Here is a 15,927-nt window from a genome sequence, read left to right on the forward strand (position 1 = left end):
AGCCGGCCAACCGGGACTAAAGATGGCTCAGCCACGTGGCCGGCTGAGCCATCTTTAGTCCCGGTTGGTGTTATCAACCGGGACTAAAGATCGAGCTGACCTTTTTTTTTTGCATGGCCTTGTTGCTGCATGGTTTATATATATATATATATATATATATATATATATATATATATATATATATATATATATATAAACCATGCATATATTTGTTTCAATACATATATATGCATACATATATATATGTATATATATATATATATATATATATATATATATATATATATATATATATATATATATATATATATATATATATATATATATATATACATATATATATATATTATATTATATTATATGTATATACATGCATAATATATATGTATTTATACATATATATGTTATGCAAATGCATATGTATATAGATATATATATGACCAAAATATATTTACATTATAGAAAATGTGTACACATGTATATAGAAACATATGTAGTCATGTATTAATTACAATCCATTATATGTCCTAGCTAGCAACGATTTCGACGTAGTAGTACTCGCTGCTAGCTCAGAAGCTAAGGACCGGTGAATTGTGTTTCCGTCGTAGTAGAATTCACCCTTGGGATCAAGGATTTCTTCGTTGATGAATCCCATGAGTTGTTCTTGAACCGCCGCGATAAATTCCTTGTGTGTGGTCAGGTTATCCCTCATGCGAATAAACTATATGAATGTATGAAATTGATTAGTAATTAAACAAGAAATCGCTACGTAATGAAATTTTGAATTTATTTGTACGTACTTCGAGCTCTCTTGTGGTGATGATTTGGTTTGCAAGGCAGTGGCAATACTCGCACACGTAATAGCCGCACAAGTTAGTTCCCTGCTTTTGCTTTGCGCACTACAAATAAATGACAAACAACGAGAGATCTAATTAATATACACTTGTATGTATTTGAATCGGAGAAATATAAATGCAGAGCATGTGTACTCACAGGAAATTTGAACTTCCGCCTAAGTCTTTCTCTCCATTTGCCGCGGACCAAATGACGGAACCGATACCAAGCCCTACATGGAGTTTAAAGCTATGATTTGTAGTAGCAATTAACATAACAAGATTTTCTTAATTAACAAAGGAACTTATGACGGTACCTGTCTATAAGTTCGAAAACCTTGTCAAACGTAGACTCTTTTTTATCCATTGAGTCATATACGTTGACGGTGCAGGCATCCAGGTCGAAGAGTAAAAGCACCCAGTGGAATCTGCAATGTGCGTGGGATGCATTACATATGAAACACTTAGCAAGTTCATACGGGAATGAAATTTGGTATGTAGGAAGACAGTAAAATTAAACTAACTCTGTGTTGTATGGCAACAGTATGAACGTCTTGTAATGCTGCGCCTTCAGGAGATGGACGAGATTGTCCTCTGTTTCTTGTGGATATTGGTCGAGCATTGCGACGTTTACTTTCCGAGGGTCGATGAATCCAGTATCGAAAACCCTCTGCCGTCGGGCCCTTTGAATCTCCATTCTACAACGATAAAAGGGAGTATATTATTTTCTATAGTCTACTTATATACAAGGACCTAATTAATTAAAGGAGACGTATAGTAAGAAATCTAACTGAACGATATACTTACAAAATCCAGCAACTCATAATAGAGACGTCGAGGGCGTCCAGCTGGTATAGTTCGTAGATTCCCCTGAAATTGATCCAGAGAATGTCATCTCCTTGCAAGAAGTCCGTGTCCCTGATCCTCGCTCCGATCATCTCTCTACCGGTGGCGCTCATCTCCATGTACAGCTGATGGAACTTGTACATTTGTGTGGGTAGGGACTGCAGCAGCTCAGGCTTGACAAGCGGTTTACCGAGTTCATACATGTATTTCACTTCCGCCTTTTCGATTGGTGCGACTCCTAGCAATTGATCCGTAGTTAGACCGGTGTCAGTAATAAATTGTTCTATCGTCATTTCTTTACCGGTCACCAACGGCTCGATCTCCTGGTTTGGTTGCTCTCCAAGCTGAGGGACTGGTTTGGACTTTCCAGAAGATGCTTTCTTCAGCGTTCGCTCATAGTCCGATAGCTTGATGGCCTCCTTGACAGATGCAGACATACCCCTGAAGAAGTTCCTGACACTGGGGTCTATAGGAATCTTCTTTTCTGGACTTCGAGGCTTGAATTGTCTCTTGACTTCTGATGCAACGTAAGCGTCAAGCTCCTCTTGCGTGCAATCGTACCCCGGGTCCTTGTTCTTGGCGGCGTCAACTTTCGCCTTCTTCGTTGCCCTTGTGTGGGCAGGCGGTGGAGTTGGGGGGGCCCTTGACTTTGAAGGTGCCGGAAGAGGAGCTTGCGGGGGAGTAGGTGTAGGAGCACGAGGAGGAGTCGGTGCAGGATCCTGAGGAGGAGTCGATGCTGGAGCCTGAGGTGGAGACGGTGCTGGCGGAGCATGAGGAGGAGACGGTGCAGGATCCTGAGGAGGAGATGGCGGAGCCGGAGGAGATGGTGCACGAGACGCCGCTTGTCGCCCAGGGAGGATGATGTACCGCCTGCGCCATAGAATAATGGCATGGCATGTGTCTCGTAGATGCGTCTCACCGTCTCCTCCAGGGTAATCCAGCTCGAGGTCCTCGTACGCGCCTTCGACCAACTCAACTTCGACCTTCGAGTATCCTGCTGGAATCGGCCTGCAGTGGTAAGTACCTGAAGGGTCCGTTGGGATGGCCATGCCCGACGCCACCTTCATGTTGTGAGAGATTATTTATTAGTAATCAACATATATAAGCAGCAACTAGCGAAATGGCTAAATCTTACCTTTATTGATAAGTTCTTGAAAGGAATATGCAGCTCACATGGTGTCCGCTGAGTGATGTCATCAACGGGACAGGTCGATTCGTCCTGTGTTTGCATGGCGTCCATGCTCTGTGATCCTACCTGCCCCGTTGAGGCGCAGCTGCTACGGTTTCCTGACGGGCTCACCATTGCAGGAGGAATGGTCGGCTGGGGATCATGGGACCGATGTGCGGCCATGCGTTCATCAACCTTCCTTGCCACCTCCTCTTGCATGTTGAGTTCGTAACTCGATACCCGGAACTCTAGGTCTGCAATCTTCGCCTCGGTATCTCTCTTGCTCCTCATCCGACTCCTGTACGTGTGGATGTCCTCCTTGAAACCAATCTTCCAAGGAATCACCCCTTTCCCTCGTGTTCGTCCTGGATGCTCTGGAGTCTGCAGGGCGAGTGTCAGCTCGTCCCTATCTCTGTCTGGTCGGAACGTGCCCTGAGAGGAGGCTTCCACTGCATCTGTTAGTCGTCGCGCAGCCTCTCGTATCTGATCGCCGAAGACCAGTGAGCCATCAGCTGGGTTGAGCGTTCCACCGTGAGCATAGTACCAGAACTTTGATCGTTCCGGCCAATTGGCTGTTGCCGGTTCGATACCCCTCTCAATCAAGCTAGCCTCCATCTGCTCCCACTTCGGCATCGCGACACTATAGCCTCCTGACCCCAAGTGGTGATGGTACTTCTTCTTGGCGGCATTTTCTTTGTTTCTTTCCATCATTGCCTGCCCTTGTTCACCTGTCTTATATGCAACGAACTCGTCCCAGTGATCCCTTAGCTTTGGGAATGTGTCGAAGTTCGGTGTCTGCCCCTTCAGTATATACTTCTGGTACAGATCTCCCTTGAAGCTCTGAAACTGTTCTGCCATTTTCTTCAGAGTCCACCTTTTCACTTTGTCCTCTGTACCCGCAGGAAGGGTGAATGTCTCGAGCATTGTGGTCCACAGCATCTCTTTCTCCGAATCTGGGACAAAGCTCTCATGATCTCCGCGTGCCCTTGTTCTTCGCCAGTACACCGTACTGACAGGCACGTTATCCCGCACAACCCAACCGCTGTGACGTACATAGTTCTTGGCGGCTTCGGCCGGGGCACTAGGACGTCCATCTTCTTCCACTTCCGTTATGATGTGCCGACCCTCAAGCTTCTTCGCTGCACCTCGTTGCCCGCGTGCCCTCTTCTGTCCAACGGAGGGTTGACTACCACTAGCCTCCTCCTCCTGGTTCCCCTCCACATCCCTCTCCACGTTCCCTTCCTCGTTCAAGTACTGGTTTGGATCCTCGTTCCCCTCTTCTTCATTCCAGTACTGGCTGCTTCCCTCCGCGATTGTATCGTACAATATCTGTTCCTCATCGCGGTCAGCCATCTGTTGATACAAGAAACATCTGCTAAGTTACGAGACATTTATGTTTTAACAATCTAAGTCATGTATGCTAAGTGTAAATGTCGTACATTAGAACCCTACACAACCTTACGTGCTAAGTCTAATTACAAATCGTGATATAAGCTAAGTCTAGGTGACGTATATTATACAACCCTAGCTAGTAAATAATTATATACTAAGTTTAATTACAAATAAAATAATCTTATATTAAAACTCAAATAATATTACATGCTAAGACTAAAATAGTCATGTATATGCTAAGTGTTTCGTGCGTATATGCTAAGTCTAATTAAGACTACAATAGTCAATTGCTACTTGTCGCACCAATTCCGTAGTCAATAATTACATACTAAGTCTAATTACAAATAAAGTAATCTTATATTAAAACTCAAATAATATTACATGCTAAGACTAAAATAGTCATGTATATGCTAAGTGTTTCGTGCGTATATGCTAAGTCTAATTAAGACTACAATAGTCAATTGCTACTTGTCGCACCAATTCCGTAGTCAATAATTACATACTAAGTCTAATTACAAATAAAGTAATCTTATATTAAAACTCAAATAATATTACATGCTAAGACTAAAATTGTCATGTATATGCTAAGTGTTTCGTGCGTATATGCTAAGTCTAATTAAGACTACAATAGTCAATTGCTACTTGTCGCACCAATTCCGTAGTCAATAATTACATACTAAGTCTAATTACAAATAAAGTAATCTTATATTAAAACTCAAATAATATTACATGCTAAGACTAAAATAGTCATGTATATGCTAAGTGTTTCGTGCGTATATGCTAAGTCTAATTAAGACTACAATAGTCAATTGCTAGGAGTCACACCAATTCCGTAGTCAATAATATATGTCATACTAAGTCTAATTTGCAATAAAATAATCTTATATTAAAACTCAAATAATATTAGAACACTACACAATCTTATATGATAAGTCTAATTACAGGTCTAATAATCTTAATTAATTGCATTACAAATATAACAATCATTTATATTATTACGTCACTTGCCTGCTCCAATTCCTTCTAGGGCTAGCTCTTCCACTCAGGCTTGACGGACGACTCCGACAACACGTCTTTTCTGCAAGATACAAAAAGATGTATTAGAATAAATGCGAAGTAACATATATATATATATATATATATATATATATATATATATATATATATATATATATATATATATATATATATATATATATATATATTGCATTTCACGTTAACGTTCGTCCTCGTTCGTTCGCTCGTTCTCATTCACGTTCGTTCGCTTGTTCTCATTCATGTTCGTTCCCTCGTTCTCGCTTGTCTTCGTTCGATCGTTCTCGTTCTCGCTCTCGTTCGTTCGATCGTTCTCGTTCTCGTTCACGTGTTCGTTCTCGCTCTCGTTCGTTCGATCGTTCTCGTTCTCGTTCGTTAACGGCGGTGTGGCGGCATCGGGGCGGCGGTTGGCGCGGCGGCGTGGCGGCGGCGTGGCGACGGCGGCGGCGGCGTGGCGTTGCGGGGCCGTGGCGGCGGCGGCGTGGCGTGGCGGCGGCGGCATTGCGCGCGCGGCGGCGGCGGCGTGGCAACGACGGCGGCGGCGTGGCGTTGGCATGCGGCGGCGGCGTTGCGCGGCGGCGTGGCGCGTCGTCGTCGTGGCACGTCGTCGTCGTGGCGCGGCGTCTCGTGGAGGGCGGCGCGACGGAGAGAGATCGAGATCGGAGAGATCGAGATGCATGAAGGGAGATCTGGCGGCGGCGTGTCACGCCCGGAATTTCTATCCAAAATTCCAAATGCTTACATGTGTGTGAACCCTCGTCCAGGAATCAGCCGAGGCACACAATAACAAATTGATAATAGAGTACAATTATTACTCTAATTAATAAGCGTATAAAATGTCATTACAGAGGTAGATAGTTCCTCTCAATCAATAAAGATCTAAGCAGCGGAAAAATAAAATGAATGGCGCAGACGGCTCCACTCCACAGGCAGCTTGACCAAGGCTACACCTAATCCTCCACACCATCAGCCTCATTGTAGAACTCTTCCTCTGATGAATGATTGCAAGGTGAGTATATGACATACTCAGCAAGCCACGCATCAAATATGCAAGTGCACAGGATAACAAAGGATGGCATAGTAGGGTTCCATTTGCAAAAGCAGCATTTAGCAAACATTTCAGAATTTAATAAAACAGTTAAGTAGTAATTAAACAATATTAATCCAACACTATACAACATACCCTGTTGTATAGGCCCAACCATTCTGAACAACCATCCCGGCTGCACAGTTCTATCTCCAAACCAGGAATGTACCATTCCAAACCAGGAGCTAAACAAATTGTTACCATTTATAGCATTTGTTATCAGGATGAGAGGTGTGAAACTAATCACGAAAGACATTGTTCGACCCGCCCATAACCGCGGGCACGGCTATTCGAATAGTTTTACTCTGATCAGAGGTGTACCACTGTACCCACAAGACACAACCCCACATCATGTCACCATGTGCCTCAATACCACCACGGTACCTCGGAAAGGAGTTGTGACAATACCCCTTATACAACACAATCCACTGCAGCGCACCTTCCTGGATCATAATCACCCCCTTAAACAAGGCATGGACTCCCCAGCGACCCCGGTGGGCTTATCTCCGCCACTTCTCAGTCTGGTGCCCCGCAATGAACCATGCTATACAAAAGATAAAGCCGTTGCCCATGCTGGCTTGTGGTTGGCACGGTTAATGTTTCACAACCGAAACTCGTGAACCGGTCCTTAATTGTCATGAGCACGACCATCAAAACCATGTGCTCACAACCCACCATTACCAGGTTTTAGTTGGCACATTAATTAATTAACTAATCACGATTGACCATCGTGAACTATCATTAAGCCATCATTAAATAATAGTGAGTCATAGTTATCCCAATAGTGAGCTAATGTTTCTAAGCAGGACTAAGCAATTATATCTAGTATCTAGTTGAACCAATATAAATAAAGCTCAACTAGTCAAATTGTAATAGCCCAAGGTATCAAGGAATGAAGTAATCAAGTACAAAAGGGCCATAACAAAGAATAGGTTAATTCCACCCAATGACATTCGAAAATAAATGCAATAGTTGAATAGAAACAATAGCTTTAAATAGGATCAACATGCTCAAAGGGTTGTTTGGGATCTGTGTGACTTGCCTTGCTGGCCTTGGAACTCTTCAAACTCTTCTTCTGCAAAAACGGACTCTCCGGAAACGACGGAATCTAAACAGAAAGAAGCAAAATCACCAAAACAGCAAATAAACAAGCATGAACAGTACATGTGGATATTTTTAATGTGTAGATCTCAATTTTAGAAAAATTTAGAGACTTGAACCAACTAAATCGGAGCTAAGATGAATTAGTTATGAATTTTTAAAGATTAAATCGGATTAAAACACTTATATCGGTTTAAATTGAATTATGACGCAATAATGAATTATTTTTGAAAAGGAAAAGAAGGCTTATTGCGTCAGCAGGCTAGGGTTTCGGTGGACCGGGCGCACGGGCGGCGGTTCACACGAACGGACGGCCGAGATCGAACCAATCCAAAACGGACGGCCGAGATCGATCGGGTCCACGGCGGCTCACGGCGGACGACCCCGATGACGTCAGCGGTGACGTCACCGACAGCGGCGGCGGCTCGGCGGAGGAGACGGCTCGAACGGCGCACGCTCGCCGGCGAACGGCGGCGCTAGGACGCAAACGGAGGGCACCAAGACGGAGAGGACAACGCGGCGAACTCACCGGTGACCAAAACGGCGGCGGAAGACCAACGGGCGGCGACGGCGACGAGGAGGAAGCGGCGGAAACCTTCGGGTCGACGACGGCGATGCTGCTCCGGTGATCTCCGGCGACGGCGAAGAGGCGGACGAGGACGGCGACGACTTGGCGAGCACGACGGTGGTCTTCTCGAGCGACGGCGACGGCTGAAACGACGGCGGCGCACGGCTGGAGCGGCGGCGGCGACGGCAAAGCTAGGGCACACGGCGCTAGAATGATTCCGACGACGAGAGGCGAAGGCAAGGGTGGCGGCGGGTAGAGGAGACACCGGGGAGGCTTTTAAAGGGGCTCGGAGGCGGCGGCAAAGGCCCACGGCGGCCGGCGGCGAGGAAGGAAAGATCGGGAAGAACGAATCCGAGACAAACTCGAATCCAACGCTTTCCAAAACGATTTAGCCAAAGATTCCAAAGGAGAAAAGGTAGAGGAGATCCCGGAGATCATTTCCCCTCTATCAATTCGGCCGGAGAAGGAAAGGGACGGCCGGATTGGAAAGCGGCGGCGGCGGCGCGAAACTAGGGTTTCGGCCCGAGGAAGACGACGGGCTTGACAGGTGGGACCTACCTGTCAGCGACAGCGAGGGCGCGCGCGCGCGGCGGCTGCGGACTGGGCCGGACTGGGCCGAGGAGAGAGAGAGAGGTTTTGGGCCGACTTTCGGCCCAAAGCCAAAAGAGGACTTTTTAAAACCTTTTTCAATTTAAATTATTTCTTAAATGCAATTCCATTTATTAAAAATACTTCCTTAGCTCAAATAAATCCCAGAAAAATCTAGGAATTATAGAATTAAGCAAAGTATTTAATGAAATTTTATCTGGCCCCATTTTATATTGGAATTTATTAATTAAAATTAGATTTTCTCTTCAAGGCTTTTAAAATAAATTCTAGAAATTCCATTTAAACAACAATTTATATATTTTGAATTTTTAGGGTGTGACAAACCTACCCCCTTAAACAGAATCTCGTCCTCGAGATTCGGAAGAACTGGCGAACAGATGCGGATGAGCTGACTTCAATTCATCTTCTCGTTCCCAAGTTGATTCTTCTTCCGAGTGATTACTCCATTGAACTTTGCAAAAACGGATAACTCGATTCCTGGTTCTTCTCTCATTTGTTTCCAAGATACGGATTGGTTTCTCAACATAGGTCAAATCCTCTTGGACTTCTATCTGTTCAAGATTAGCTTCTTCGGTAGGTACCCTTAAACACTTCTTCAACTGCGACACATGGAACACATTATGGACTCCTGCCAAAGATTGAGGTAACTCCAACTGATAAGCAACCTCTCCTCTTCTACTGACAATCTTATAAGGTCCCACAAAACGCGGTGCCAATTTTCCTTTGGTGTGGAAACGATGAACCCCTCGAAGAGGCGTGACACGAAGATACACATAATCTCCTTCTTCAAAACTCAAATCTCTACGGCGATTGTCGGCATAACTCTTATGTCGAGACTGAGCCACACGTAATCTTTCTTGGATGATCTTTACCTTTTCTTCTGCTTCCCTTAGGATATCCGTCCCGAAAACCTGACGTTCTCCCGTTTGATCCCACAGAAGCGGAGTGCGACACTTCCGACCATACAGTGCTTCGTAAGGAGCCATCTGTAGACTAGCTTGATAACTGTTGTTGTATGAAAATTCTGCATAAGGTAGATTCTTATCCCAACTTCCACCGAAATCTAAAGCACAAGCTCTCAACATGTCTTCCAAAATCTGATTCACCCTTTCGGTTTGTCCGTCTGTCTGCGGATGATAAGCAGTACTAAAGTTCAGCTTAGAACCCATCTCTTCCTGAAGTTTCTTCCAAAAATTTGAAGTAAACTGACTGCCTCGATCAGACACTATCTTCTTAGGGACGCCATGCAAACACACAATCCTTGCCATATACAATTCCGCTAAGCGACTACCGGAATAGGTTGTCTTTACTGGGATGAAATGAGCCACTTTGGTAAGTCTGTCGACTATCACCCAAATAGAGTCATGACCTGATGACGTTCTGGGTAGACCAGTGATAAAATCCATACCGATTTCTTCCCACTTCCATTCAGGAATCTTCAAAGGCTGCAACAAACCGGCGGGTTTCTGATGTTCTGCCTTGACTCGCTGACAAACATCACATACTGCTACGTATTCTGCGATTTCACGCTTCATACTTGCCCACCAAAATCTTTCCTTGAGATCCTGGTACATCTTGGTACTACCAGGGTGAATGGAGTATAAAGTATCATGAGCTTCTTTCAGAATTGCATCCTTTAAATCTTTGTTGTCAGGTGTCACGCCCTAAAAATCGACTAAATTAAAAATGCATATTTTAAATCATTTTTAGAAACTATTTTAAAAGCCTACAAGCTAAACCCTAATTTTCTAGGAAAATTTTCAACATAAAAATGAGCTAGATAAAATTTTATTAAATACTATGCTTGCTCCTCTATTTTCTAGAATTTTCTGGGAATTATTTGAGCAAGGGAAGTATTTTTAATAATTGAAACAACATTTCACAAATTGTTTTATTTAAAAAAGTTCAAAAAACCCCTTCTTTGGTCATTGGGCCGAATTCGGCCCAATACTCTCTCTCTCTCCGCGCGGCCGAACCGGCCCATGCCGGCCCAAGCCGAGCCGCCCGCCCCCTCCTCCTCCAGCCGCTGACATGTGGGGCCCACATGTCAGGGCCGTCTTCAACCTCCGGCCGCCGTCGCGCAAGCCGCCCGAGCCGCCGTTTTCCCCCTCCAAATCCGCTCCAATCCGGTCTCCTCGAGTCCGATTGATTTAGGGGTTTTGTTCCTCTCGTTCTCCTCTTTCTTTTCCCCCAAGAATCAAAACGAATCGTTGAGTATTCTCTCCGAATCGAATTCGTTTTGATTTTATCCCTAAAACCGAGTTTGATTTCTTCCCGAATCGATTCCTCTCGTTTGGAGTTCGATCTCTTCGATCCAATGCCATATAAAGCTTCCCCTTGTTCTCCTCTTCCGTTTGCCCCCTCTCCCGTCCTCTCTCGTGCCTCGTAGCACCGCCGCGACGCGCGCCAAGCTCGCCGCCGCCGCCGGCCGTCTTCGGTCACGTCGCGCCGCCGTCTCCGCCGTTGCCGCCGCTTGCCGTCGCCGCCAAGAGGTGCGCCGTGGTGAGAGGAAGCTCGGCCGCCCCTCCTCTTTCGCCGCCGACCACCGGAGCCCCTTCGCCGCCGTCGACCCGAGCCGCCGCGCCGCTTTTTCTCGTCGCCGGCCGCCGTCGTGCATCGTTTGTCGTAGTGGTGAGTACCATCGGGTTCGTCTCGATGCCCTCTACGCGTAGATGCCCTCCGTTTCCGCGGCCGACCTCCCTAGCTCCGGCGAGCTCTCCAACCCGAGCCGGCCGCCATTGCCGACGTCAGCATGACGTCATCACCAGGGCTGACGTCATCATTAGGGCTGACGTCATCGTCTCCTTTTCTTTTTCTTTTTCCCGATTTTCTAATAGATTAAAACTTCAGAAAATCATAACTAAATAACCGTAGATCCGTTTTAGGTGGTTCAAGTTTCTAAATTTTTCTAAAATCAAGATCTACATGATAAAAATATCCACATGTACTGTTTATGTTTGTTTTTTACTGTTTTGTTGATTTTTGTTTAATTGCTTTAGTTTCCGACGTTCCGGAGGAGAGCGTTTCCGTTGAGGAAGGTTCCGAAGCGTTTGCGGAAGCCCAAGGCAAGTCACACAGATCCCAAACAACCCTTTGAGCATGTTGAACCCGTTTAAAGCTATTATTTTATTTCAACTATGCATTGTTTTCGAATGTCATCGGGTGGTGAACCTTTCCCAGTTAATTAATGGCCGAAGATGACTTTATTTTCCTATGGGTTATAATTTGATTAGCATGAACCTTATATATTGGATTGGTTCTATAGGTAAGTTTGCTTAGCCATGCTTAGAAACATTAGCTAACTAAAGGGGTTAAATATAAATTATACTACATTATTAATTAGGGTTATGTTCAATGGTAGCTCACGATGGTAAATCGTGTGATGTTAATTAATTGATAATTAAAACCTGATTAAGGTGGGTTGTGAGCATATGGTTTTGATGGTTGTGCTCATGACAATTAAGGACCGGTTCGCGAGCTACTGTTGTGAAACATTTATCGTGCCAACCACAAGCCAGCGTGGGCAACGGCTTTATCTTTTGTATAGCGTGATTCATTATGGTGCGCCAGACTGAGAAGTGGCGAGAAGTCCATGGGGGTCGCTGGGGAGTCCATGCCTTGTTTATAAGGGGGTGATTATGATCCAGGTACGGTGCACTGTGGTGAATTGTGTTATGCGAGGGGTATTGTCACGACTCCTTTCCGAGGTATCGTGGTGGTACTGAGGCACATGGTGACATGATGTGGGGTTGTGTCTTGTGGGTACGGTGGTACACCTCTGATCAGAGTTTAAACTATTCGAATAGCCGTACCCGCGGTTATGGGTGAGTTGAGCAATGTTTTTCGTGATTAGTCTCACACTACTCTTTAATGGTAATAATGTGGTAATTAATTTAATTCCTGGTTTGGAATGGATAATTCCTGGTTTGGAGGTTTAATTTGTTCAACTGGGGTTGGTTGTACAAATGTGGTTGGGCCTATGCAACACGGGTGTGTTGTATGGTGTTTATTTAATATTGATTAATTATACAACTGTTTTACTATTCTCTTAAATATTTATTAAATGCTGTTTGCTGCAAATGAACTGTATTATGCCATCCTTTGTTATCCTGTGCACTTGCATATTTGCTGTGTGGCTTGTTGAGTATGTTATATGCTCATTCTTGCAATATTCATTCATCAGAAGAGGAGTACTTCAGTGAAGGTGATGATCTGGAGGATTAGGCTTGTTCTTGGTTAAGTTGCCTGTGGAGTGGAGTCGCCATAGCTGTTCCGTAGTTTGTTATAGTTTTGTTTTCCGCTGCGTAGAATGTTATTTGTTTTGAGAGGAACTATCTACCTCTGTAATAATTTTAATTTGCGAATATTCAATAGTTAATTATTTGTACTCTATTATCAATATTGTCATTGTGTGCCTCGGTTGATTCCTGGACGAGGGTTAACACACATGTAAGCGTTTGGAATTTTGGATAGAAATTCCGGGCGTGACATCAGGGACACAAATTCTCTCACCTAACCATACAGTTCCTTGCTCGTCCTCCAAGAAACCGATAGCTTTTCCTCTTCTCATATTCTTCTTAATTTCTTGAATATCAGGATCATTAATTTGGGCTTCTCTAACTTGATCAATTAGAGTGGGCTTTGCTTCTAAGGCTGCAACGAAACCTCTACTGACAATTCCCAAATTTAATCTTTCAAATTCCTTGCATAATTCCAATGGCAACTGTCGTCCTTCTGTAGCATTGCAATAGCCTTTCCTGCTAAGAGCGTCTGCTACAACATTAGCCTTTCCTGGGTGATAATGAATTCTCATGTCATAATCCTTAATTAATTCCAACCATCTCCTTTGTCTCATGTTCAGATCTGGTTGAGTAAAGATATACTTTAAACTCTTGTGATCGGTATACACCTCCGTACGAGTACCGAAGAGATAATGACGCCAAATCTTCAACGCATGAACTACTGCAGCTAATTCAAGATCATGAGTAGGGTAGTTCTTCTCATGCGGACGTAACTGACGAGATGCATAGGCAACCACCTTCCCATCTTGCATCAGAACACAACCTAACCCAAGTTTAGATGCATCGCAATACACTCGGAAACCCTTCTTTGGATCAGGCAAAATCAAAATAGGAGCTGATATTAAACGACTTTTCAACTCTTGAAAACTCTGCTCACATTCTTCCGACCACTTGTACTTCACATCTTTCTGAAGCAGTCGTGTCATGGGCTTAGCAATCTTGGAAAAATTCTCTATAAACCTTCGATAATATCCTGCGAGGCCTAGAAAACTGCGAATCTCTGAAACTGTCTTTGGTTGCTTCCAATTGGTTACGGATTCCACGTTACTAGGATCGACGGCAACTCCTCCGGCTGAGATGACGTGACCAAGGAATTTCACTTCAGACAACCAAAATTCACACTTGCTAAACTTAGCATACAGTTGATGTTCTCGTAGCTTCTCCAATGCAAGGCGAAGATGTTCTTCATGCTCTTCTTTGGTTCGGGAGTAGATAAGAATATCATCAATAAAGACCACCACAAACATGTCTAGGTATTCCATAAATACTTTATTCATCAAGTTCATGAAGAAAGCAGGAGCATTGATAAGTCCAAAAGACATAACTGTCACGCCCAGAAATTCTCGAACCAGAATTTCTAAGCTGAATGTGCATTAAATCCCTGTCCAGGACCAGCCAGGGTACACAAACGACAATTGTTGACATACAGATCCACGTCTTACAAAAATAGAAAGGATTACAAATGCAGCGGAAAAGATTAAAGCGAGCTAAACCGGGAAGCTTGACTTCAGCAGCGAGCGGCTCCACTCCACAGGCAATCCTTGACGGCAGCGACGAAACCAACTTGACAAAACAGCTCCAACTAGGAAGATCTTCAGCTCTGGTGTGGGGGAAAAGAGAGCAAGACTGAGTACTACCCACTGTACTCAGCAAGTCATACCGGAAGAGGAGGTATGATGCAGGATGTAACCAAAGGAGGCTAGAGGTTCTTTTGCATAAAGCTAGCATTTAAAAACGGTAGTTGAAGGCAGTAAAACAGTTGTAGTAATTAATCAATATTAACCAAACACTGTCCAACGCTACACCACGTTGCAACAGGCCCAACCAACCACCTGAACTACACCAGTTCATTAAGCTAAACTAGGGGTGAGACTAATCACGGTGAATCTGGTTGATCGCCCATAACCGCGGGCACGGCTATTCGAATAGTTTTACTCTGGCCAGAGGTGTACAACTGTACCCACAAGACACGATTCCACACATGTCGCCATGCCCCGAAGTATCACCATGATACTGCAAAGGGGGAAATCGTGACAAGACCCTCCACATAACCCTCCCCTAACCATCCACACCACGCTAAGGTTTCACCCCCACCCCTCAAAAGGCAGTGGGCGGTCCCCTCTTGCGCCGCGGTGAATCCGGCAGCTGGACAACCGGACACCCCGGCCGACCCAACTCCATCACGCCCACCCTCGCCACCGGTGCCTAGGAAAGGGTCGAGCTATACTTCAGATCAAGCAGTTACCCACTCCCGCTTGTGGTAAGCACGGTAAGTCTCCCAGGGTTTCCCGTGAACCGGTCCTTAACTGCCATGGGTGCGACCAGCAAAACCATGCACCCACAGCCCACCATTCAGTGTATTCTAATTAACTCACACCATTGCGGTGGCACCAATCTAAAGCTATGCCAATAGACAAAGTCTATGTAATAATGTGATCCCCATTTGTGTACTAGTTGAACTAAGCATGGCTAAGCATTTCCTAAACCAACATCTAGTCATTTTGATACCCAGGTTATCAATGGCATATGGTAAACAATAAATGGCTGAGTAATAGGACCCATCCCACATGATATTGTAAAAGAATGCAACATTTAATAGAAATGCGGGATATTTGTAAATTGGGTACAATATGATCAAACGTATTGCATGACTTGCCTTGCTCTCGCACTGATGAGACCTCAGCAACGTCTTCGAGAAACCGCGGATCGACGAAACGGCCGAAATCTACGCGACAAACAAAGCACACAAGCAAAACATGCTATAAGTCTACAGAAACAGGAAACAAAACCATTTTTAATGGATTCTTTGCATTTTTCTTGATTTACTGAGACTTGAATGGACTTAAACGGAGCTCGGATGAATTACTTATGAATTTTAGAAGATAAACTGTGTTTTTACTAATAAAGAAAAGTCCTTAATCACTTTATTGCGCAATAAAGCCCAGGGCTGACGTCATCCAAGGGGGGGGGCGGCTGCGCCGACAGGC

At 44.7% G+C, this 15,927-nt stretch overlaps 1 long non-coding RNA gene across 1 annotated transcript; it reads right to left on the reverse strand.

The window, feature by feature from the left end:
• Positions 1-504: 504 nt before the first annotated feature.
• Positions 505-1,080, reverse strand: LOC136356490 (uncharacterized). The gene is made up of 3 exons (XR_010741344.1): positions 994-1,080; positions 801-899; positions 505-721 (listed from the first exon to the last, which is right to left on the reverse strand). It is a non-coding gene; the product is annotated as an uncharacterized lncRNA (long non-coding RNA).
• Positions 1,081-15,927: the final 14,847 nt, after the last annotated feature.

Source organism: Oryza sativa, chromosome 5 (genome assembly GCF_034140825.1).
Source record: "Oryza sativa Japonica Group chromosome 5, ASM3414082v1".
NCBI classification, from domain to species: Eukaryota; Viridiplantae; Streptophyta; class Magnoliopsida; order Poales; family Poaceae; genus Oryza; species Oryza sativa.